The sequence below is a fragment of the Lepisma saccharinum genome, chromosome 13, assembly GCF_977018435.1.
Source record: "Lepisma saccharinum chromosome 13, izLepSacc3.1, whole genome shotgun sequence".
NCBI lineage: Eukaryota > Metazoa > Arthropoda > Insecta > Zygentoma > Lepismatidae > Lepisma > Lepisma saccharinum.
Window position 1 is genome coordinate 55,344,163 of NC_139241.1, and position 25,219 is coordinate 55,369,381.

Genomic DNA, 25,219 nt, shown 5'->3' on the forward strand with positions numbered 1-25,219 from the left:
CTTCCACACGACACCACTCTCGTTGGTTTCCATGCTGGGATACAATCCGAACACTTCATCCTTGTCGAATTTCCCCGTGCTCAGGTAGTCTCGTGCCAAAGGTCCCAACTCAATCTTATCCGAAGACGTGCTACCTATGGCTCGACGTCGTGCCGGTGCATCCTTCAGTTCGAACGGCGTCGAAGGAATGCTCGAAATGGGCGTGGGTACGGCGTAACTTTTAGCTGCGAGCGGTACGAGTTCGTTGATCAAATTTTTATTTTGTTCCGTGACACTTTTAATTTCTTTACCTAGACCGCTGATGGCGTCGATCACAGGTTGATCTTGACGTTTCTTCTCTTCGTAGGATCCGCGATTCTCAGATTTCCAACCTTTGAATCGCTTCACGAGGTATTTTCGCAAGTTGAGATTTTCGTCTTCTTGAAATTGACGTTTTGACATTTTTTCTATATACGTTGAAACGTTTTTGAAACGTCGAATTCTCAGCCTATACGTTCGGTTCTCCTAGTTTTCTGCTGTCACCCGCTTGAGACTATCCATTTTTTCCTAACACTCACTTTTTGTTGTAATGGTTATTTTATATATGCTTGTCAGACGTTTGAAAAAAAAAAGAACGTTTTATTTTTTTTTTAGATTCTCACGACCTTTGATTTTTTTTTTTTTTGGATTTTCTACTTGTTGCAAATCTGAAATTGTCCTCTTGTTAGCCTTTGAGACGTCTAGATAAACGTTTATTTTATTCCTATATTTTCCTTTCGTCTTCTTGAAATTGACGTTTTGACATTTTTCTATATACGTTGAAACGTTTCTGAAACGTTGAATTCTCAGCCTATACGTTCGGTTCTCGTAGTTTTCTTGCAGTCACCGCTTGAGACTATCCACTTTTCTAACACTCACTTTTTGTTGTAATGGTTATTTATATATGCTTGTCAGACGTTTGAAAAAAAAAAGAACGTTTTTCAATTTTTTTTATTTTTTTAGATTCTCACGACCTTTTGATATTTTTTTTGGGATTTTCTACTTGTTGCAAATCTGAAATTGTCCTCTTGTTAGCCTTTGAGACGTCTAGATAAATGTTTATTTTATTCCTATATTTTCCATGGTTTGCTTTTCGAGTCATGTCAATTGTCACGAATCCGAATTCGTCACTGTTCCAACAGTAGGAGCAGAATTGAGAAAATAGATTGTAATTTATGTCAGCCCCTACGTAATCATCGTATGCGTGTTTTAAATTGGTGTGGTCTTGTCGAAACAAGCAAATGAAATTAGCATTGTCGCGTAGCAGTTGTTTTGGAACCTTGGAAAAAGTTTGTGCCAGGTAGAAACAATCTAATCTTTTGTGACGACCTCCAGTGAAAAAATTACGAATCTTGTTTTGATTTTCCAAGATCATGTCGTCAAACACCACAACGGAATTCTCGAGACAATCATCCAGTGGAATGATTTCAGTTGCGAAAGTTGCAATGCCCAGTCCCTCGTACAGTTTCATAAGTTGCTGGTATTTCGCTTGTTCGAGACTTTTCGAAAATACGTAGAGGTGTCTGTTTTCCCAGTCTAACCAATTGGGTGCGAGGATAAAATTATCAGTGAGCAGTGTCGTCTTTCCGCACCCCGAAGGTCCTACGATCAGACACCGTATGCTGTCGGGGAGCAATTCGCCGTTCCTTTTCTTCGTTTCATTTTCCGAATCAGGTAGACGTTTCACGACATTCCACGCACTCATAGAATCACTTCGTTTGAATCGATCCAACTCGTGTCCGGAAGTCCCAGCCATTTCACCAAAAGTTTGTCACCTCTCTTGCGCAAAACTTTTTCGATAAGATACGTGTCGGGGTATTTAGTTTTAGAGAGTTCCTCCTCGTAGAAGCGCCCCAATAAAATTTCACCGCCACTGTCCTTTATTATATACGTGTGACGGTTTCCGGGTAAAACTCGAACCACGGTAAAAAGTTCAGTGCTCCACTTTCGTGTGAAACCCCTGTCGAACGTTCGCTTTAATTTACTGACCCTCTCCTGGTCTCCAATTTCGTATTTAGGTTTTTTTGTCGTGGGTGTGTACTTTGGACAGTAAACGCTAGAAATTAAACGTTGCTCGTCCGACTTGGTAACGTCAGCTGGCTTCATGCCTATCGTTCCGTGCCGTGTGTGATTATAGTCGTTAACGAGTTCCGGAAGAATGGTGACCCACTTGTAGTTTCCCTGAAGCGTGAAGCGTGACCACATGCGCGATTTCAGAGTGCAATTAAATCTTTCCACGATGCTGGCCTTGACGTCACTGAAGGTCGAGTAATGTTGAACGTTGTGTTTCCGAATAAACTTTTGGAATACGGCATTGTAAAATTCCTTCCCCTTGTCCGTGTGCAGAAACCGAGGTCGTCTGCCGCCGCTTTCGCGAAAAATTGTTTTGAATGCTTCCGTGATGCATGTTCCTGTTTTCGCCTTCAAAGGTAGAGCCCATGCGAATTTCGAAAATGTGTCTATGACGGTGAGGAGGTACTTGTTGCCCTTGTTCAATTTATGTACGTTTTTCAACTTGCCGCTACTCATCTCCACGAGGTCGCTTTCCCAGAGGTCGTCGATTTCCTTGGTTACCACCGCTAAACGTTCGTAGTTGCGACGTGCAGGTTTATGCAATTCTTGGACGATGGCTTGCCTTGACATTTTTTAGAGATTACGTTTGAAGAGAAGCACCAGCGTGATGGGATTCAAAGAGGGTGGCACTTCGCTCGTGTTTTGAATGATCAGCTTATCGCCGGCACTCACGTCGAAAACGGTAAGGTCTTCGTCTTCGTGTATTTCATATATGTTGCGCGTTTCGTTCCAACGTGCCAGAGGAATGTTTCCTGCTTTCTGGACACCACGATTCGATATTAAGGTCATGGTGGGAACGCTAGCTTTTCTGCCGTGAGACCAGTACGAAAATTCGTTTACCTGAATCGTGCCATCGAGGAGAAACTTGTAGTACGGATGATAAGGATGCAACATGTACAGTTTGTTACCTTCGACGAACGTGGAGATTCTCTGTTGATTGGGAACGCTGTTGATTTCGATGGCTTGCAAGGTGAACAATTTGGCGAATTTAGTGTCGACGCCGAGCAGGTTACTGTGAACGTGTCCGAGTTTATTTTCGATGGGCAGCAAATGCTCGACTATGGTATCCGTTACGGCAGAAAACGACGGTTTGATTTTCACTTCCACGTTCAACTGCTTGTAGTTTTCGTTGAGTTCTTGCAACTTGGCACCGAAAGAGGCCAGCGTCGATTCCTGCGTGGATTCCAGCACTCCAACTTGATCTCTGATGTTGACGACGATGTTCTGAAGGTTCTCGACTTGATTCAATTTCGAGCTTTTCTCGGTAAGATCGTTCACGATGCTTCGCATCTCTGTAAACTGCGTGTGAAGATCGGCGACGCTCTGCGAATTGGGCAGCGTCGACACCAGCGAACTGATTTCGTCTCGAATCTGTTCCACGTTCGCCGTTTCCGTTTCCAGTCGTTTCAGCATTCGAGATATGTTCCTTTTCAAAGCGTGCAATTCTTTGGAGGTGGGGAGATTGGCCACCCTACTCTCGAGATCGCTCAACGAACTTTTGATGTCGCTCGAATCGGATAGTGCCGTCACCGCCGTTTTCAATTTTTCCAAATCTTCGCTCGAAGGTACGCTCGTCCGTAACGATTCCAAGTCACCCTGTATGTTGTCCAGTACGTGATGAAAATGAGCGAGATTCGTTTCGACGTTCAAATTTTCTAAATATTCAATCTTCTGCTGAACCGTGCTTAACGTGTCTTGAATACTCGTCAACGTGCTTGCTTGAACGTGAATATTTTTAATTTCTTCGTTGATCAACTCCAGAGACGCCTGAAGCGTAGCGATGGTGGTTTGAATGTGTTCGAAATCTTGATACGCCTCCAATTGAATTTTTATGTTCGCGACGCTTTTGCCGATGACCTGCAGTTCGTCCGACGATGGTAGGTTCGTCATGGTATCTTCCAAAGTCTGCAACTTGGATTTAATTTCTTCCAACGTGCCGGTGAATTCTTCTTGTAATTTGGAAACGACGACATGCAAGCGTTCTACATCAATATCCTTCACGACGGTTTGAAGTTCAGAGAAATTCTTTTCTATTGCGGAAGTTCGTTCTTCGATTTCGAGTTTCAATTTTTCCAAATCTTCATTTTTCGATTGAAATTGCTGTAATTTGGCCAAATCATTTTGAAGCGAATCCACGCTCAACTGTATATTTTGAACGTTGTCGTAAGAAGGTACGTCGACGTAATTTTTTATCAGCGTCTTCAGTTCGGAATCGATTTTCAGAATGGGATCGAGACATTGCGTTTGGAGCGTAGCGATTTCCGACTCTAAACTTTTGTTTAAGGTCTCCTGCAAAGCAATCAAATCGCTCCTCAACTTCTTAACTCGAACGTCCAACATGAGAATCTCTTCTGCGTGGTCCACACGCTTGGTGTTGCCGAAAATGTCGTTAGGCATTTTTTGGTTAACGGTTATTTATAATAGGATAGACGATTCGTAATTCTACGAAGAGAGGAATGAGTTTGTCGTAATCTCCGAGGAGTTCCATGTAAAGATAATCTCCTGCAGAAACATCGTACGTAATGTTAGAAAGCATCTTGTCGTGCTTGATTCGAAAAATGTTCTTGCCGGTAGAAATTTTGATTTCGCCTGCGTTTTCCGGATTCACGGTGATTTGAAGTTTCCCGTCGATCGGAATTTCGTAGAAATGTAAATTGTTATTAAAAACATAAAACATCTTGCCCACATCGTCATTCAGTTTCGTCCAAATGCTGTTGAGATGAACAATCAGTAAACCATTGAGTTTAGATAACACGGAAGGTAAGAGGTTATTGGAATTTGGTGGTGCACTTTCCATGTTGATCTGTTTGCGGAAGCCAAAGAGATTCATTGTCCTTGTTAATTATTTAAATTTCTACACACTGTGCCTTTTGCCATTCTTCAAAAAACATATGGAGGAAAAGAGAAGAGAAGATTTTATCTGCGGCGATGCAATTCAAAAGGCTCGAACCTTTAATTATGTCATTAAATCACGATGAAGAAGAAAAAAAAGTAAGAGTTGAATTTAATGAGCCTCGGTTTGGAGCGGGCTTAACGACATAATAACAACTCTTACTTTTCATCGCCCGAGGGCCCCTCTTTTCCTCCGTATATTTTGAAGAATGGCAAAAGACACAGTGGACTTCATGGCTATGCGGTTACAGTTAGTTAACACACGTCACATTTATCGCTTCCATTGCAGTGGCCCCACTCTCTCGTGTGGATTTGACAATCGAGAACACGTAGCTTGTTGTCTCTGGCATCCAATGCGACCTTTGTTACGCGCGTCGTGTACAAATCATGCAATTTACTTGCAATGCGATGATCGGTGCTAAGTTGCCTTTTACCATGAAAAAGGCATTCCTTGTAGTCTTGCATGCTAAATTTGCTGGTACTTATTTTTCCCACCCCCTTCGCTTTCTTGATCTCTTTTTCTTCTGCAATCTTTACACAGTACATTTTGGCACGAAGCCCCGCAAATTCGCTGATGTAATTACCAGCCGCTTCATCTTTGAACTTTCCTATGGTCATTTTATTTTCTCTCCAATGCAAGTGATGGCCTGATGGTAAGTTGCTAAAATCAAACAGATGCTTCATCTTAGTCAGATCATGTTCGAGGCTTGGTGTGTTTTGGATTAGAAAAATAAAGCTATCCGTGTCAATGTAACATATTTGGATGTTATCTCCATAAAAAGGTTGAAACTGATCGTAGTACGATTGGTACATGTGCAATTTTGATAGTTCAAGGACGGTAGCACCTATGGCAATCGGCTTGTTGAGCATCACTTGCTTCTTGTTCTTCTCGACGAATACTAGATTCTCGTCGAAAATGGTGAAGTTTTTGAAGTAGGGGGACGCGACGATCTTCTCAAATTTCTTTTCGTCCGTGACCAACGTTGCGTCGATGTAATTACGCACGTTTTCCATCGTCTTGCCGTAGATGGCGTTGTTAAACAGTTTGTACAGATCCTTGTCTGCAGGCGATGTCGATTGCGATCTGCGTCGCGTGTTCTCGGCTATGTAGGGTTCGAGCCACCTACTCTGTCGGAACTTCAATCCTCTATGAACTTTCTTCAGCCGCAAACCGTGACTTATGTAAAATTGGAGGAGTCGGTAGTGCAGAACGTAATTCCGCTTGTTCTCCATGCTTAGTATTAGTTTTGGCTCCGATGATCCTCCAGGTGGCTTCTCTTTGGTGGGGGCCAGGGCCAATCCGTGATGTTTCTCGTGAAGCGTTTCGGGATAATCGAGATCCACTTCCAAGAAACAGCCCCATTCGTTATCTTCGCTCCAGTTGAGAAAATCCTCGCAGGAGAGTTCCTCTTCGGTCATCCACGCGTAGTCGCTGATGGGAAGACACTGGGACATGGAGTGGCCATACAGGTTGTTGACATCCCAGTAGACGATGTAGGTGTTGGGCTTCGATGCATCGTAACCAGGCGTATGAGGATTGTTTGCCTGAGCATGACGTCGGGGACATTGGACGATGCCACCGCGTATCGCACTCTCCATGAAGGCATACTGTTCCTTCTCTGCGATGAGGCCCAGTTCCACGTTGGTGTATTTCATCATCGATTCCCAAGTCAATCCCGGCGTCGTGAAGAAATACGCAGGATCCAACTTGTAGATCGAGATGCATCTCTTGCGAAACGATTCGAAAATGTCCATGAGGAGAGTCACGTCCAATTTGAGATAGAGATCGTGATAATCACGAAAAGTTTGGCAATTGAAGGCCGTCCACACACTACGAGCGTGTTCGTAGTCCTCTTCGGAACAGACGTCCTCCGTGAGATGAGAATAAAATGCCTCCCGGGGTGGAAGTTCCGTCTCGTCAAATTTGTCGAAATCGTTGACGTACTCGTAGGGGTAGACGCCCTTGCGACGCAACAGATTCAAATTCTCATCTGTCCCCGAAAAACACATTTGCTTGGTGGCCACAAGATCTTCGTCGCCAAGTTGAGCTGCAAGGGTGGCCAGGCTGGAGGACAGGAAATTGTAAGAGTCCAGGATTCGCACTTCCACACTTCCTCCAGCCTGGAGAGGGATCCACACCCTTACAGCAATATACTTCTCGCTCGTTCTCGGAATAATCCTGATTCGAGTCGTGATGTTGTAGAGCTCTTTGACGAACAGATGCGTGTCGTACTTCTCCGTGTAGTGAAGAAACACGGCAACGAAATGCGACTCCCTAATCTTGAGATTGCACGAATTACAGATCGTGCTCAGGAATAATCCATTCTGGTGGTCATGGTGCACGACTTTGTGATTTTCGGGGGTGAAAGCCTGGTTACACTCCGCGCATCTTGTCGCCGCGTCATGTCTCCGCTGTTGTTCCGTCGTGAGAGCAGGTGGAGAAACGTAAGAGCCTTTCAGGCTGGGTGCAAGTTCTCTCGCGCATTCCGCTATCTTCTTAACAAAATGTTTTGCCGCATCGGGTCCGCAATACAGGATGACATCATTCAATTTTTCTCCGTAGATGGAGAAACTGCAAGGCTCGTGGTGAAAAATTTGTATCGTGCTTGAGGTAGAGGGATCAGGGTTGCAAGACGTCATGGGAACTTGGAAGCTTTCAAAGTCGGCATAAAGACAGCGGGATGGTGGAGAAGAGCCTGGTGTTTCTGAAATTTCATCTTGGTTCCGGGTTCCGGCATGACATCTTCGGGTTCTGCATTCACGGAGCCAAAACACTTGTGCTGTTCTTTCATCTTCTTTCCCTCGCGAAAAATTCTCAAGCATCGATCGCAAATTTCGATCTTATCGTGATCCTTGCTCATCTGTCTTCCTACTAATCGTGAGAAATTCCGTATCAAACTGTAACGGCCATCTACAAGCAAGAGTCGAATTACATTATTCTGGCTTCTAGCAGGTCTTAACACACGAATGTTGTCGCAATCGTCAACCCCAAACACAGAAATATTGATATCTTCTCCTTTTTTCTCTCTATAGTTTTTTCAAATTGATTGATCTTATTCAGGGGCACAGGATAGGAAATTCCTCTCATGACATTCTTGTATTTCCTCTCGTATCGTCTGTAATTGGACAAACGTTCGGGGTTAACATTATTAGCTGGGTGTAATGCGGCGATGACAGACCACAGGAAACTCTTCGCATCGTTACTTTGTATGTTCAACACTGCATTTTGCTTTTTTTTTTTTTTTTTTTTTTTGAGCGCTGCGTAACGGTTTAAAATTGCAGACTCGAAGTTCTAACGTGTGATTCTCACCGCAAAGAGTCCACCCGCTTCCTCTACCTTCAAAGTCTTCTTGTTTTTCTCCCAAGTGCTCGAATAACCGTGTCACAATTTCCTCCAGATCCTCGTTATTGTCATCGTGTAAGCCTTCGCACCCTACGTAAAAGCTGAAAGTGCTTGTCTTGGACGAGACAACTTTCTCATACAGCAGGGTCAAGACGAGATGAATTTTAATTGCAACATTGACGAGGCAATCACGTAATTGATGTACTACCAGAGATTTCACATTGTCGAGGAAGGTGCTCGGCTCACACTTTTCCTCGCTTCCGGATTTATATGTCATGATGCGTGCACTTTTATTCAAAGCACCGCCTTCATGCGCATCAATTCGAGATTTCTTTGCCGGCGGGACTACGACATCATGTTCCGGTAGACGACATTTTTTCAAATGCCTAGCAATGTTAGGTTTCGAAATCAATTTTCCGCAGTTGCGACATGCCACTTTCCCGCAAAGACCGGAGGGACCTGGTTGCGATTCCATTTTTCCTCTGTTATTTATATATATATATACAGAGAAATTTTTTGGGGGATTGTGGTGATGGTGGTGGTGGTAGGGGAAAGCGCACTGAAACAGAAGGAAAAAAAAGTTGAAAAATGCTAGACATTTTTTTCCTTCTACAAGTACATATATATATTAGACGCGAACAGTGCACACACTGTTGTAGGAGATGTGTGTGTCAATTTTTTATGATTCCTCTGAATATGTGTGTGTGTGTGTCAGACGCAAAACAAAATAAATATATCATGAAAAAAACTTACCTTTTAAGAGAGAGACAGACTTCAAAATAAAAACTTCTAGTTCACTAAAAACTTCCACGATGATATATATGTATACTGTCAGACACACAATTAAGAATACTGAACTGCCACGATTGACGTTCACTATGATAATGATGTACAAAAGGAGAAACTGGTGTGTTATATAGGAACCCCACCCACTCGACCCCTTTTGGTTAAAACACAGTATCCTAGCAATGAACCCCCCGTTGACCGATTCACTCATGCATGTGGTACAAACGAACAATGCTATACTTTTTTTTTCAACAAAAGACTTTTGTGATGCACACAATATCCTGTGGGGGACAAATAACAATGAACGGGCGTTGACAGTTCCACCCATGCATGTATTGTCGACCTCTATATTCCACGCCCCGTCAGGGTGTAGTATGTGAAACGGGCGATCCCCCAGCACAAAATTCAACCATGCCTGAAAACAAAGCATCCACTTGTTTCGTGCTTGTGATTCCACGTGCAGCAATGCAGCTTGTGAATCACTCCAATATGTGGGCACGGAACAAAAAAAAAAAAAAATAGGTGAGGTTTCGAAGCCACGATGAACGTTCAAACACACCTGTCGTTGTTTTCAAAAATTGCATTATTGTATGATGTCAGTTTTTTGGAAATGCTTGCAATATATACTTTGCACGTTACGTGAAAACAATAATTTCACCTCGGACGAAACAATTATTTCTCGCTGTGCAAGCTCCGGGATGGCAGCTAACGTTTGAGTTGATGATGCTCTCAACGAATCGAAAATTGATTTCAATTTTTCCAAACCAACTATCGAATGACATTCGGTTATTTTGAATTTGCGCAAATGCTTCTGGGTCGGTTCGAAAAAAATAGTTTGGTCCGTGATGACATTGAGCGATGAAACACAATTTCTCCACGGGGACGGGAAAAGTTCTACCGAGCGTCGCTATCCACGCGAACATTAGAAATTGCCTGAATGCCTTGGGGGCTTTGCATAGGATTATCGATTTTCGTTTTAGAGAATAATCTATGTAAGATTCTAGCATTGAGAACGAACAACGTTGATTAAATTTTTGACAACATTCGCAGTACAAATCTAAATGGGTGATGATTTCGCTGCCGTCGCGCACCCTGGCGAGGTTATATAGGGGCCAGGGGATCCTTAAAAAAAAAAACAATTATTATTATTTGTTTGTTTGCTTGCTTCACAATACGGAAAAAATAATGAGAGGCGCGCGTGTGTGTGTGGCACATCGTTCCCGAGAGATAGGTTTACAAAGGTCACGATATATAAACATTTTGGTCCCGGACTTGGAAAATTACGATAAGGTGCATTCATCCTTCAAGGATGAGAAAGTGAATTTACTCATCACGGCTTTTCTGCGCCGTGAAACATCGTCAGCGCAATAAATGAGGCGCGGAACGTGGAGAGAAAGTGAGATTTTGAGGTTTCCATGCGATTTTCTGAGGGGTCGAAAAATCAGGGTTGCAGTCAAAGGCATATTTGTGACACTACTATTGTTTGTTAAGGAGGATTCTCAAAACGATCTTCACGATATCGAGAAAAATATGTGCAGTGTGTGAACTTTGTGCAGTTTGTGAAGATAGTTACCTTTAACACGTTGCGTGTTTTAGGCTGTTTCAATAGTAGAATAGATATTTGGTGCGACTGCCACCATTATACTTATTTAGCGTGTATTGCTCTCTGATTCGGGACCAGTTGTAACTGTTTGCATATATGTGGTTTACCGCTGCACAAGCGGTCGTTCTTCAATCTGGTCACAAACTACTCAAGCTCCAAACATTGTTTGAACGCAACGGCAACACCTAACGCCCAACCCTGCCTGTAGTTGACCTGCGACTGTTAGGGGTGGAAAGACCGCTCCCTCAAAATTCCGAGAAACAACGAAGTGCTAGGTTCCTACACTGACATCCACTATACCTAGAACCAGGAAAACGAAAAGGAAATGTGTTCTTTTGGGTTCGTGTCACTCAAATTCAAGAACAGTGTTTCTAACTGAAAGAAAAAAATACTGAAAAATTATTTTGCAATATTTGTCATGAAAGTAAAATTTTCAGCAAATGTAGAACTGTTTGCCGGAGCCACGTGAACGTTTCAGGAGGCCAGTGCCCCCCAGACCACCCCTAACGACGTCCCTGGTGACCATTGATTTATACACACATCCCAACTGCTTGACCCCACAAAATTTTCTCAACACTCCCAATTTTTTATCAAAAATGCCAAATTTGTGGTCATTTTGGGTCGAAATTGACATCTACACATCCCTAAATACCAACTCATACCCCTTTCAGATGGATTAACCGCGTTTGGTGACGATTGTGGAGTGCAGGTTCTTCAGTATGCCGGAGTGTAGAGAAAAAATACAACTTGATTGAAGTCACATGCAAAAGTGTGTAATTTATAAACTTATGAACACAATATGAGTTTAACTACTTAAGTCTGTGTTAAGTCTGTGTTTCATGGCATGAGATTTGAGGACCTACAGGAGGTTAAACAGCTCTGAAGAGTGGTGCAGTTAGAGTTCTGTGGAATTTTTCCAAACTTTTTTTGACGCCAGGTAAAACGCTCGCTCAAATGCATCGAACGTGATGGGAACTATGTGTAAGGCTAACTCTGAGTAGATAAAATTACAAGCAAACTACATATGTATGTTCATTGTTTCAATCTTTCCATTATTAAACAAATTATACCTCAACAGGCATTTTTTTATGCCTCAAGGTATAAGAAACTTACATAATAATACAGACAGAACACGTCCTTTTCTCTCAAGAAAGACGATACTGATTTGCAGCATACATGATGAAAACGAGACAATAGAGCTACGAGTATTGGACATTGAGACTGAAACACCTGCACAAATAGCCTGGGATGTTCGCGGGACTCACCAGAGCCATCTGGTAGTTGAAATCGTACTTATGGGCAATGAGTCACGTTTGCGGGTCCTTGATAGTCACTCCAGTAGAAGAGGTTCGTCAGTGAACGTCAAATCGTGTGTGTAGAGCGGTATAATGGGGGACATATCCGACTTCAAAAGAGGGCAGATCGTAGGGGCGCGTCTAGCAGGTGCATCTGTGTCCAAAACTGCAACACTTTGTGACGTTTCACGAGCTACAGTATCCAGGGTGATGTGTGCATATGAACAGGAAGGACGAACCACATCCAGGAGGAGCAACTGCAGGGGACAACGGAAGTTGTCGGAAAGGGACGTCAGGGCATTGACTAGGATTGTTGCACGAAAACGGAAAACCACCGCATCGACAATCACCGCAGAAGTGAATACACACCTCACAGTGGTGCCGGACTCATAAAAACTGGACGTTGGATGTTCTCGGATGAGTCCAGCTACACCGTGTTTCCAACAACAGGGAGAGTGTTCGTCTGGAAAAGTCCCTCAGTACACACAGTCAAACATGGAGGCGGATCCGTGATGGTGTGGGGTGCAATATCGTGGCGGACTTTGGCCCCACTAATTGTTCTCGAAGGTCGTGTCACTGTCAAGGACTATAGGACCATTCTGGAGGACCATTTACACCCTATGGTTCAAACACTCTTCCCGGACGGTGGTGCTTTGTTTCAGGATGATAACTGCCCTATTCACACTGCTAAACTTACCACAGAGTGGTTCGATGAGCATGACAGTGAGGTTGAACATCTGACATGGCCCGCTCAATCGCCGGATCTCAACATTATTGAGCCTGTATGGGGTTTGTTAGAGTATCGATCGAGTGCGGAAACGTTTCCCTCCACCACGTGCTGAACGTGTCACTGTGCTTCAGGAGAAATGGCTCCAAATCCCTCTGCACACGGTGCAAGACTTCTATCGATCCTTCCCACGTCGTGTTGCTACTGTACTGGCCGCCAAAGGCGCCCCAACACCTTATTAAATAAAAATTATGGCTTTCTACCAGGTGTTTCAGTTTCAATGTCCAATACGTGTAAGTCTGGCGCACACCGATGACACAGATCAGGTCTGGCGTACATCTTTAATCGGTATATGCCAACAATGTCTGGTGCTTCAGACTTGTTGTCAGCACATTTCAGGTTTTCCTTATGATAGCTACAATTGTAGTATTTGTATCTCTCATGTGATACGCCGCTTCTCAGTCTCTCTAGGTCAATCGTGACTATGAGGATGATCAGAAGAAATGTATAAAGAGACTCTCACAGAGACCTTCAGTTGAGGTCAGGCTAGAATCCCTAACCTGGGTTGTAAGTCGACCACGCATATGCTAGAACAGTGCAGTGATATAGGACTGAGTAAATAGTTATCAGTCTTGTGATGTTGCCTGTTTTCCTACATGTATAATCGTTAGGCACACTGTGTTAATGATCTGTTTCAATTCTCTCTCTGGAAAATATGATCAAGCGTGCTAAGCATGAAAACAAACGAATGGACATTATCTTCTGCAAATGTTGCCAGAGAATTTCGTATGATTGTACTCAAGGGTGGACGATATACTTTAATATGGGTTCTATTTTGTGTAGTCAAGTTTGCTAACAATCTTATCTTTACCACTTTCTCACTGTTTCCACCTTTCTTCTGTTTCCTATCCCTTGCTCTCTTTCTACTTTCTCTTTCTTCCTTCCTCTGTATCTCCCTCTCCAGTCATTCGTTCGCTCTCTCTCCTTGTTTCCGTATCCCTTGCTTTCTATTTTTCCATCTATCTCGATCTTTCTTTTTTCTTCTGTAACTCTATCATTTTCTTTCTTTCCTTTGTTCCTTCCTCCCTTTCTTTTTCTTTCCTTTCATTCTTTACTTCTTTCTTTATTTTACTCTTTCCTTCTCTCCTTCCTTCTTTTCTTGTTCCTTCTTTCTTTCTCTCCTTTCTTCTTTTCTTGTTCCTTCTTTCCTTCTTTCCTTTTCTCTCTCTTTCATTCCTTTTTCCTCTCTTTCTTCACTTAACTCTATCTCTCCCTTTCTCTACACTTTGCTTTTTATTTTTCGCATTTTCGCTTCATTTTTCCACTTTTCCTTATTTTTATTCTTCTGCTTCTCCACATCTTTATATTTATTCATTTGTTTCTCCCTCCTCTTCTCTTTTCGTATTTCCTTTTTCCTTCCTTCGATCTTCCTTTCTCTTTTTCTATTCTTTTCCTCCTCCATATCATTTTCTTTCTTCGTTTTTCTCTCATTCTCTCTTTCCCTTTCTTAATTCCTTTGTCTCTCTCTCTCTTCTTTCTTTCCTTATCCCTTTCAATCGTTCTCACTCCTTCTGTCTTTCTACATTTCTGTCCGTAACATTTTAGCCCAGTCAAATTAGACAACAAGATGGCAATCGAGGGAAAAAAATCCAAGAGTTTTGAAAATTGGTATGGTTGTTCGTTGGTACCTACAGTACAACATACTAAAAGTCCTGGAGGATGGGGGAGCTGTTTAAAGGTGACTTTTCCTCGTTTTTTGCTTATATCTCCGTAACTTTTAACCCTATGGAAAATTTATCCATATACAAAATTTAAGTAAACAAAATTTCCTACAAAAAAGGTCCTATTCATTTTTCTGGTAGCAGGGATACTTTCAAAGTTGTAGGGTAGAAAAACATAGGCATTTTTTAAAAAAAGCCTTTATTGGCATTTCATAAGTAAATTTACAGAAAATGTGTATTTGAATGAAATTATGACAATTACCGAGCACAATATTTATATTATACATTAAACAAACTTTAAGTAAAATCAAATTGTTTTTGTGGAAAATCATTGGTCTGGGTCTTCGGCTAGATCTTCATCGAACTCCTCTTCTTCTGGTGGAGGGCTATTCGTACAGCTTCCCTCACAATTGCCACAGACTGAAGTGCATGTTATCCCAGCCTTACGACATCCGCATCGTACCCCACAACCAGCTGTACATTTGCAAAATATGGTTTTCATGATTGAGTCAGGAGCTGCAGGGGCATTGGTCATGATAGGTTCGAGGGTTCCATCCACGCCTCGTTTCCACCCCCAGGCCTCAGGTGTCAGCTGGTTGCCCAACCATATTTGCACTTGCAGAAAGACTCTGTATGCATGCTGCTGGGCAGAGCCTCTTGTTGGTTGGAAGGACGCAAGGTCTGGCTCAGCGGAGTACCTTTGGTTGTTCAAGTCTGTTTGACGAGCATTGTACATTTTTTGAAACATCCGCTCACCCGCTTGTGAAACCGCCTCAAGTGTTGATGAGTGGTTTTAAGAAACATCTCCAATGGCTGTGAGGCTTCCATCTTTCTCAAACAATTCAACAATCATTGCTTTATCTTTTCTGTAGATGGATGAGGTGGTGTCGCACCCACTGAACCCATGAATGAAGAGAATGCTTTTGGAAAATCCCAGCTTCTGTAACTCCAAGGAGGAATATGTTTTAGTCTCCACTTTCCCTTTTCCGGTTTAACGAAGAGTATATTACTTTGTGGTGGAGCTAATGCAATCAACAAGAGCAGCAAATCAATGTCTTCGCCTATTATTGCTACCTTGTCCTCAGATGTTGTCAAGTCCACATCCCACAATGGTAGTATCAGCATCCCCCTCAGCTGTTGTTGTTTCAATATCCTCCCTGTTTAATTTCTGAGACAGCATATTAATGAACTTAGTCTTGTTTCTCTCATTAGCGAGGAAGTGTCCTTGCTGAACGTTCACCGTCATATCTTCGCTGAAATCAATGTCAACTGAGGTCTTTGTCGAAGGAGAAAGTGGAGCCTGCATTCCACTTAACGCGATGAAGGAGAAAGCCACCATCAATCACATTTACGCTGAGCTTGAGATCTGCCGCTTTTTCAACAGGGAAAACATCATACAGCGCAGATTTCTTTGTCTCGTGCCACATTCGTTGAACAGAGCTAGTGGGAAAGGTGCCAACTCGTACTCCAGAAGGTTCTGCAGATCGGTCTCACTTGGAAATTGCTATTATTTGGTATATCAGGAGAGAGTCCACCACTTCGACTACCTTATTAATAGTGACATTGCTGCCCATGGAGGTCAAGGATATTACTTTATCCTTTCGAGCCTGTTTCATCTCTCAAAATTTTTTCCCTATCATCTTTGCCATCGTCACCTTTCCTACTTCCAGGGCTTGGTGGCAATTCACGTTGCTGTTTCCAACAATACCAGTTGCAAGGGATACCAGTGAAGGAAGTGGTGGAAACGGGGGATGCTGAGTGAACCAATCAAACAGCTTCTTTCTGTCTTCTGCATTTCTAGTTTGCCGTGATGTACGATATCTACATACTGATCCCTGTTGAGAACTGCAGGCCAACAAAATCCTCCAATGCCGAGCAGATTGTAATGGATACGGATGCCCCACCAACCCACTTTGCCAGCATAGAATCAGTGATCTCTCTGCCACTTGTCAGCCCTCCATGGGTCTTCATGCCACGCATAAGAACTTGCTCATATCAGACCAGATTCCTGACCCAGGAGAATCTGATCTAGCTACAGTGAAGCAACTGCTGTGGGCAAATTCTTGGACATGAGAGAGGTGAGCAGTCGGAAGAGCGCGCATATCTTGCATATCTTGCCACTTGCATGGAAAAAAGGGATCATTTGCTGGTCAGAGCAGAGATGCGACTCCCAATCACCAGATAATTCTGCTTCAATAAACTGTTTCATGAGAGAGACCATGGAAAATATTGAACCCATAGTGCAGCAGTGGGACCATTGCTTTTTAAGGAGTTCACCTCGTTGTGCAATTTTTTTTGGAGACGGGCCAGTTCGGCGTTTTGCTTTATTTCATCTAGGGTCGGTGTCTTGCTTTTCAACTGCGACAACAATTCGGTTATTTCATTCTTCTCTTCATCTGAGACGTCGATACTGTTAAGAATAATTTTGGCCAAGGCAGTCTAGACAAGCACATGTCCTCGTACAGCTCTGCTGAAGGCGTGGCCAGTCAGCATTTTATCAACTGAATTAGCCGCAAACACAGTGGTCAAAACTTCTTTAAGACCACTACCAGCCTTTATGTGGCCAATACATCCCAAAAACGACATGGGTAGGTGAAATCCGCCTAATCTTACGACGGACCTCAGCAAAGGGTCGTTTTGACATGAAGCCACAATTTCTCGGCCTTTTATATACAGTGGCTGGTCAAAAGTCACGTAGCAAGTCTTCATTCCCTGCTGTTGGCACTGTGTGGCTGCATACTTCAAGGCTGTATAAATTGTACTGTAGTCGCTAGGAGGTGCATTGATGAATGGCAATGGCACAACAGCACTCCTTTCTAGAGAATCTCCTTCATACAGACTCCGCATGTAACCCTTCCACTCAGGAACCCCTTCGGTCCCGAGCCTCTTACCAGCAATCCATAGAACATCTGACACTTTGGGAAAAGGAACATCTGGAAGGGGGTAGCGATTGTACAAGTCCTCGACTTTTATAGCCTTTAGATCCATGTTACCAATGTTTTCATAGGTCTCCAGGTGAAGCACCCCTAATGTTCCTACAGTCTTGGCAGAGGGGGCTGTTGACAACTTCTGTATTGGCTGTGCAGGAGGAAGCTATCGCGCTGGAGTTATGTACTCAATACCGCCCATGCTGTGGAAAGTTTTCAAGGCGTCCAATGTGGCAACGTTGTAATCTGCATTGTCAAACACATACTGGCTGAATGTTCCTGATGGTTTGGATTGTACAGGATGGTCTCATAAATGGCAGACAACTCCAACATCTGAGTATCGTTGTAGGAGGCGCTGAATCCTAAATTTGCTAGCAAGTTTATCAAGTTCTTAGCAGCATATTTTCTGTGAATTTAAAAGGCAAGACCATGTAGAACTGGGGGAATAAAAGAATAAGGGCGAACAGCGTGTATGATGGCATGGGAAACAGCAACTTCTTTTTTCCTTGCTTTCTGTTTATCTCGTTTCCTTGAACTCAAAAGCGTTTCCATAAAAACAGACAGAGTTGCTGGGACCATCTGCTGTGCCTCATCAAGGAAACTATCACTTGCTCGGTACTTATCGTTTCATAAATTTGAGACTGTATGTCTTTTTTTATTATAGCAGCAACAGTACGAACCAATCTCAACTTCTCATCTTCTTCATTACTACACCTCGAGTAATACCATGAATCTGTCAAAATTTGGTCTGCTGTGCAATTGGGTGACTACAATACAGTCACCGTATTTTTGAAACCGCTTTGCTTTGACTGTTTTGTATGAGGGTTTTTCCCCAGATATCGCGTTCATTATCTCTTCCAGGGAATACTGACACTCGTCATTCTCATCAAGAAAGTTGTATATCTCCATAGCTTTCGACACATATTCATCCTCAGGACGTCCTCTTTTTTGACTGGTTGGTTTGGTTGTAAAGAATTCCCTGTAGCACTTGGCATGGTAATTTGCATCAGCTGCTGCCAAATCACTAACAATATTGACCCGTCTTCGCCCCATTTATCTCCCCGCATAGTAACACACTCCATAACGTTTTTCTTCTTATAGTCACCGCGAACTTGGTAGACTAGCTGTCGTGATCCGAGTGGTTTTTTCTTTTGCTTTTCACGAAACTCATCGTCAATTGTTTCACAGAAAAAGAAAAAAAAACATTTGGTTTTAAAAGAAAACTTTATTGCACTAGAGCGTAGAGATGGTTGACCTCTTGATGTAGATGGTTCACTCTGTAAAGAGATTTCTCTCAAATATATTGCTATTGTGTCTGGTCTGATGTAAGACGCTTGACAAGAAGCGTGAGCAACTGCACTGCTGTTATCCCTGAAGCTGTCCTGCCTTCCATTCTTCCTTACAATGCTGGCTTTAAGTAACCCCTGCATTCCTTTCTTACGAACCACACGCCTGTCACTCTCCATTCCTTATCACATATCAAACACCTCTCAGCCATTATGGGGTAAAGCACCTTTTAGGATAGTTATTTCAATCAGGAACCTGTAAAAGAAATGTTATTTCAATCACAGAAAATCTGAAATATAGTGTACAAAATTACAGTCGAACCTGGATAAGTGAGAAACCTCTATTTATTGAGATAGAATGGGGCATCCCTTGAGTTCTCACTTATCCAGGTTCGACTATTATCTATAATACTTGTAATAACCAAACACTTATATTAACACAACATATTTTAAAGCTTCATGGAAAACAAATAAAATATAATGTAATTGAATATGAGATTAATTTCGATTTATAAAATTTCAAAAGAATATGGTGAAAGTTAATAAATATTTATCAAACAATTTGCACTAAAGTATATTATGTTGAAATAAGTGCTTTCTAAATTAAACCATTTATTATAATTATTAGTTATCAATGGAAAATTTTTAAATAGCACATATCAAAACGCATTTTTTGTTAATTAGAAGTTACATTAAAAATAGTGAGCAATTAAATAAATAAATAATAATAAACAGCTAAGAGTTGAATAAAATACATATAAAAATTAAATATGATAATTTTAAATGCATTTTATTATTTTATCACAAGTTTCCGCTCATCAAGTATTTTCTAACTGTATTTTTATTTTAAGTAAAACATTTTATAATTAATCATGTTTAAAGCGTTCATTAGAATAAATAAATACATATCTGCCTTAAAAATAGCGAATTTTCAATTTGTTTTAATTTCCAACATGTGGCAGTAACAGAATAAAATACATGGGAAGGAAGGGGGGCTTGTAATAAAAAAAACCACTACTTTTACTCTCAAATATAAGTTCAGTAATTTTGCCGATTCAAAGTAACACTTGGTACGAGGCCTATTATTTTTATTAATTTAACCACAATGGAAAACCTATTTTGATGATGTTTTTGTCGATTTTATACTATTGCAAATCTGTGTTTTTTTCACCTCACACTTGGTACGAATGTCATAATAGTAGGTGGAAGGGGCGATTCTGGGCCGGCCCTTTGACCTACTTTCTCACCTTAATGGATTTCTCTCGTAAGGCATGAGCAGTGTTGCCAACTCCTCACTCGAAAAATCACCAAGGTTTTTGTTTTTGGGTATAACCTAACCTACAATGAGAGAAAAATGGACAGAAGAAAAGCTCTGGCATCACTTTTTAAGCTATTTTTTATGCTAACTCGTTTTTTGACCTACATTTGAAATGACTTACGATATTTTCCTATAAGGCTGCCTCCCTCTTACTGTAAGGCCCCCCCCCCTCAGTGTAATCTACTACGACCTGCTAATAGGCTTCTGCTCTCAGCGTAATCCGTTTTACGGGCTAAACTAACCTACAATGAGAGAAAATTAGACAGAAGAAAAGCTCTGGCATCAGTTTTTTAAGCTATTTTTTTTACCTTCTCCAAATCTTGCTCTTATGCTACCTCGCTTTTTGACCTACATTTGAAATGACTTACGACATTTTCCTATAAGGCTGCCTCTCTCTTACTGTAAGCTCCCCCTCAGTGTAATCTACTACGACCTGCTAATAGGCTTTTGCTCTCGGCGTAATCCGTTTTACGGGCTAAACTAACCTACAATGAGAGAAAATTAGACAGAAGAGAAGCTCTGGCATCAGTTTTTTAAGCTATTTTTTTTTACCTCCTGTAAATTTTGCTAACATTGTTCTTTGACCTATATTTGAAATGACTTACGATATTTTCCTATAAGGCTGTCTCCTCTTACTGTAAGGTCCCTCAGTGTAATCTACCACGACCTTGCACTCTCAGCGTAATCTGCCACAATGTTTTGTTTTTAAAACTCTCAGGTGTGATCTTCTACAATGTGTGTGTGTGATAATCAAAATTTATTTTTTGTTAAGGAAATCCCTGGCCCCCAAAAAAAGAAAATATCCCGCCAGGGGTGCGTGGTGCCCAACACAGTTCTAATGGCCACGGCTAACAAAGCCATGCCTTTGTAGAGTTTCATGGTTTTTTTTTTTTAAACCCCCCATGACTCCCTACAGAGGACCTCCGTGTGTAATGTGTGTGTTTTATGATTGAAGAGAAGAAAAATTTTTTGGTTAAGAATGGAATGTGTAAGAACTAAAAAAGTTTTCGTAGGGGGTGCAGCATCTGAAAGAAATAAAAAAATATCCTCAAAATAGTGTACATAATATGATAGAAAAATATAAAAAAAGTGTGAATGCAAAAATTAGTGTGAATGATTGTTCTTTTTAAAAAAATAATAGAAAAATATAAAAAAAAATGTGAATGCAAAAATTAGTCTGAATAATTGTTTGTTTTTTTAAAAAAAGTGGTACAAGAAATATTACGTACTTTTTTTGATGAAGAAGTCTAATGGTGCGAGCAGATTTCTTCCTCGTCATGACATCCCCATTCTCGGGTGTGGATGTTGCAGTCCAGTAGCCTCAATTTGGTGTCGTGGGGATCAAGCGCCACTTTGTTGATCGTGGATGTGCGCAACTGGTCGATGGTGCTCGTGATCCGATGTTCGGTCATGCGTTTGATTTTTTTGTCGAACAAGCACGACTTGTAATGTTCTACGGTCAGTTTGTTTGTGCTCGAACGCCCCACCCCTTTTGCTTTTTTTATTTCGGTCTCGTCCTGGATTTTCACGGCATACATTTTCGCTCGAAGACCAGCAAACTCTGTGATGATGCGGCCGTTGACTTCATCCTTCATCTTCCCGATCGTCATTTTCTGGCTGTCGTCGAAGAGAGCGTGATCTTTGGGATAGTTCGAGAAGTCGAAATGGTGGCTCATGCTTTTTAGATCTTCGTATAGATCATCGGTGTGGATGTTGTACACGAAGCTGTCCGTGTCGGTGTACGCCACCTCGATCGCCTCTCCATAGCGTGGTTTCATGATGTCGTAGTGAAACTTGTACATGGCCAGCTTCGACAACTCGAGGATCGCGACTCCCACGGCGATTGGTTTGTCAAATGTTATGTGGCGGAGAGCACGTTCGATCAATACCAACGTGTCGCTCAGTATCGTGAAGTTCTTGTACGTGGGCTGAGCGACGAGCTTGCTTATTTTCTTCGGGTCGGAGACCAAGTTGATATTTCTTCTTTTCCTCGCATCTTCCATGCTCTTGCCGTAGATACTATTGTTCATCAATTTGTATAGGTCTTTGTCTGCGGAAGAAGAAGCTGATACTCGACGTTGAGTGTTGCCGTCGATATAGGGTGCTAGCCACCTGGTCTGTTTAAACTTCAATCCCGAGTGCACATGCTTCAAAACCAATCCATGCTGGAGGTAGAATTGTAGGAGACGATAATGCACCACGTAATTCTCTTTGCTCTTGAAGGTGAGCATCAGCTTTTTCTCCGGAGCCGTTTCCATTACAGGTGCCATCGCAAATCCATGGTGTTCTTGATGAAGCGATGCAGGATATTCCAAATCTACTTTCAGGAAACATCCATTTTCATGATCTTCGCTCCATTCTAAACAATCTTGAAGTTCCTGCTCGCTCATCCATTGGTATTCTCCGATGGGCAGAGGCTCGGACATGGCATAACCATACAGGTTGTTCATGTCCCAGTATGCCAAGAAGTTTGTTGGTTTCCCTGCATCGAAATCGGCAACATATGGATTGTTGGCTTTGACGTATCGAAGGGGACACTGGACGATTCCACCACGTTTTGCCTCTTCGACAAACAAAAGTTGATTGACGTCCTTGATGAGTTCTATCTTCACCTTCGTGGATTTTAACATCGCCTGCCAAGAATAACCCGGTGTGGTGTAGCTGAAAGCGGGGTCCAAACCATATGCTGCCATTCCTCTCGAGCGATGGAGATGAAAACGGTCGCTCAATAGCGTAACATCCAGTTTCAGATACAGATCGTGATAGTCGGCCATGGTTTGACAAGAGAATGTAGACCACACGAGCTGAGCATGATGGTAGTCCTCTTCGCTGCAACAGGTGTCGCTAAGACGACTGTAGAATTCTTCTCTCGGTGGTAACGATGTTTCTGAGAATTTGGAAGCATCCGTCATGTATTCGTACGGGTAAACACCCTTGCGTCTCAACAGTGCTAAATGTTGGTCGCCGAAACATTTCCTGGTGGCGACCAAATCATCGTCGGTGAGTTGAGACCCGAGTGTCGCCAAACTCGAAGACAGAAAGTTGTAGGAGTCCAAGAAGCGAATTTCTACGTGATTGCCATTTCCAACGTCCACCTTCTTGCTGAATGAAATGAATTTCTCATTGGTGCGAGCTATGATGCTAATGGGTTGAGCGTCGCATCCCATCTCCTTTATGAAGATTTTGGCGTCGTAGCCCTCCAAATTGTGAATGAATACAGGAATAAAATTTGGTTTCTTGATTTGTAGATTACAGTTGTTACACAGGGGGGCCACATATTTTCCCGTGTGATGATTGTGGTGGCGAACTTTGACATTTTCGAGGGTGAAGTTACTTTCGCACACACCACACTGAGAGGCAAGGTCGTATGCTTTCTTCTCTTCCTGGGTAAGAGGCTCCATTGCTTTGTCTTCTCTTAGTAGAGGAGCGAATTGTATGGCCATCTGCTTCAAGGTTTGAAGGAATTTTTGTGGAGCATCATTGCCACGATGTAAAATAACATTGCCTGTGTTGTTGACCATCAATCCAAAAGCGCAGGCTTCGTGATGTAGAATTTCGGTGGTGCTCGATACGCTGGGATTCGGTTCGCATGTGGCGAGTGGAAGTTGGAAACTTTCAAAGTCGGCGCATATCACCAAGGGGTGCCAGAGTAACGCCTTGTAGTTGGAAAATGTCATGTCATGAGAAGGCATTTTGATAGCCGTAGCCGGATGTTTACTACACATTTCATAATGATCTTGGAGTTCTTCATCAGCATTCTTTTTTCCTCGAGCGTAGAATATACTCAGACATCTGTCGCATACTTGAATTTTATGTTGATGTGTGGTAATTTGACTTCTTGTTAATTTTGGAAGATTCTGAATTAGACAATAATGATAATTATCATCATCTTCGATCAGGAGTAATCTGATGACACGATTACTTTTAATGTTGCTGTGTCTGAGAACGTAGATGGTGTTGTTTTTGTCTAATCCGAAGATGTGTACTGCTATACTTTCGTTTTTATCTGTCTTGTACTGTGCCTCAAATTTACTAATGTCTCGTAGATTTACGGGGTAATTAATGCCAGCCATAGGTTTTTCAAATTCTGAGAGATATTCTGGCTTGTTGTAGTGGTATAAACGATGTTTGTGATCATTGACTGGGTGATGATCGGCAATGATGCACCACAAAAAGCATCTGTTATCCTCATTTTGAATGTTGATGATGGCTTTCTTACTGGCTATTTCCGGGGGCAATTTGATGTAGCTGGATGCTCCCATCGGGTTGTATCGTGCCACCTTCAAAGTTAAAGTGTGGGGCAAACCGCAAAGTGTCCAACCCGATCCACGTTGTTCGAAAGTCTCGTGCTTGTTCAACAAAGCGTCAAACATCTGGTTGCAAATGGCATCCACCCCATCGACGTCGGCGGCGTGGAGGCTCTTTACACCAGTGTAATGATGGAAAGTTTCTCGCTCTTTTTTTACGTTTTCGTAAATGACGGAAACGATGAGGTGGATTTTCAACGAGCATTGCAACAAAGCTTCGGTGATAGATGAAATTAACTTGCTTTTGACCGAATGAAAAAAGTTGTTTAGATCAGATGTTTCTTCAGATTGGAAAGTCTCCTTGGTTAAAATATTACGAATACTTTCGCCGGCACTTTTCTGCTTTTTTCGTGGCACTTGATCGTCAACATTGAGCTCTCTCTTACTTGATCCTTCCCCATGCATCTTCTTCCGATGTCTACCCAAGTGAGAGATGGATATATATTTCCCACAGTGGTCGCATGCACGTTTCGCTTCCTTTTTCTCCATTTTTTTTTGCTAAGAAAAAAAAAATGAAGTTGCTAAATTGCACTCATTTTTTTGTGGTGTTATTTATATTAGACCCCGAAACCATAAATGATCTACCACAGATGAAGTTACTATTTGTGGTGTTATTTATATTAGACCCCCCAAGCATAAATAATCTACCATGGATGAAGTTACTATTTGTGGTGTTATTTATATTAGACCCCAAAACCATAAATGATCTACCATAGATGAAGTTACTATTTGTGGTGTTGTTTATATTAGATATGTTCTCAATTTTTTTCTTAAATAACCAGCATGAATCTCTTTGGTTTTCGAAAACAAACCAACATGGAGGCTGTACACCGCACGACGACAGATCTACCTTCCATGTTAACTAAACTCAATGGTCTACTGATTGTTCATCTCAACAGTATTTGGACGAAATTGGATGATGA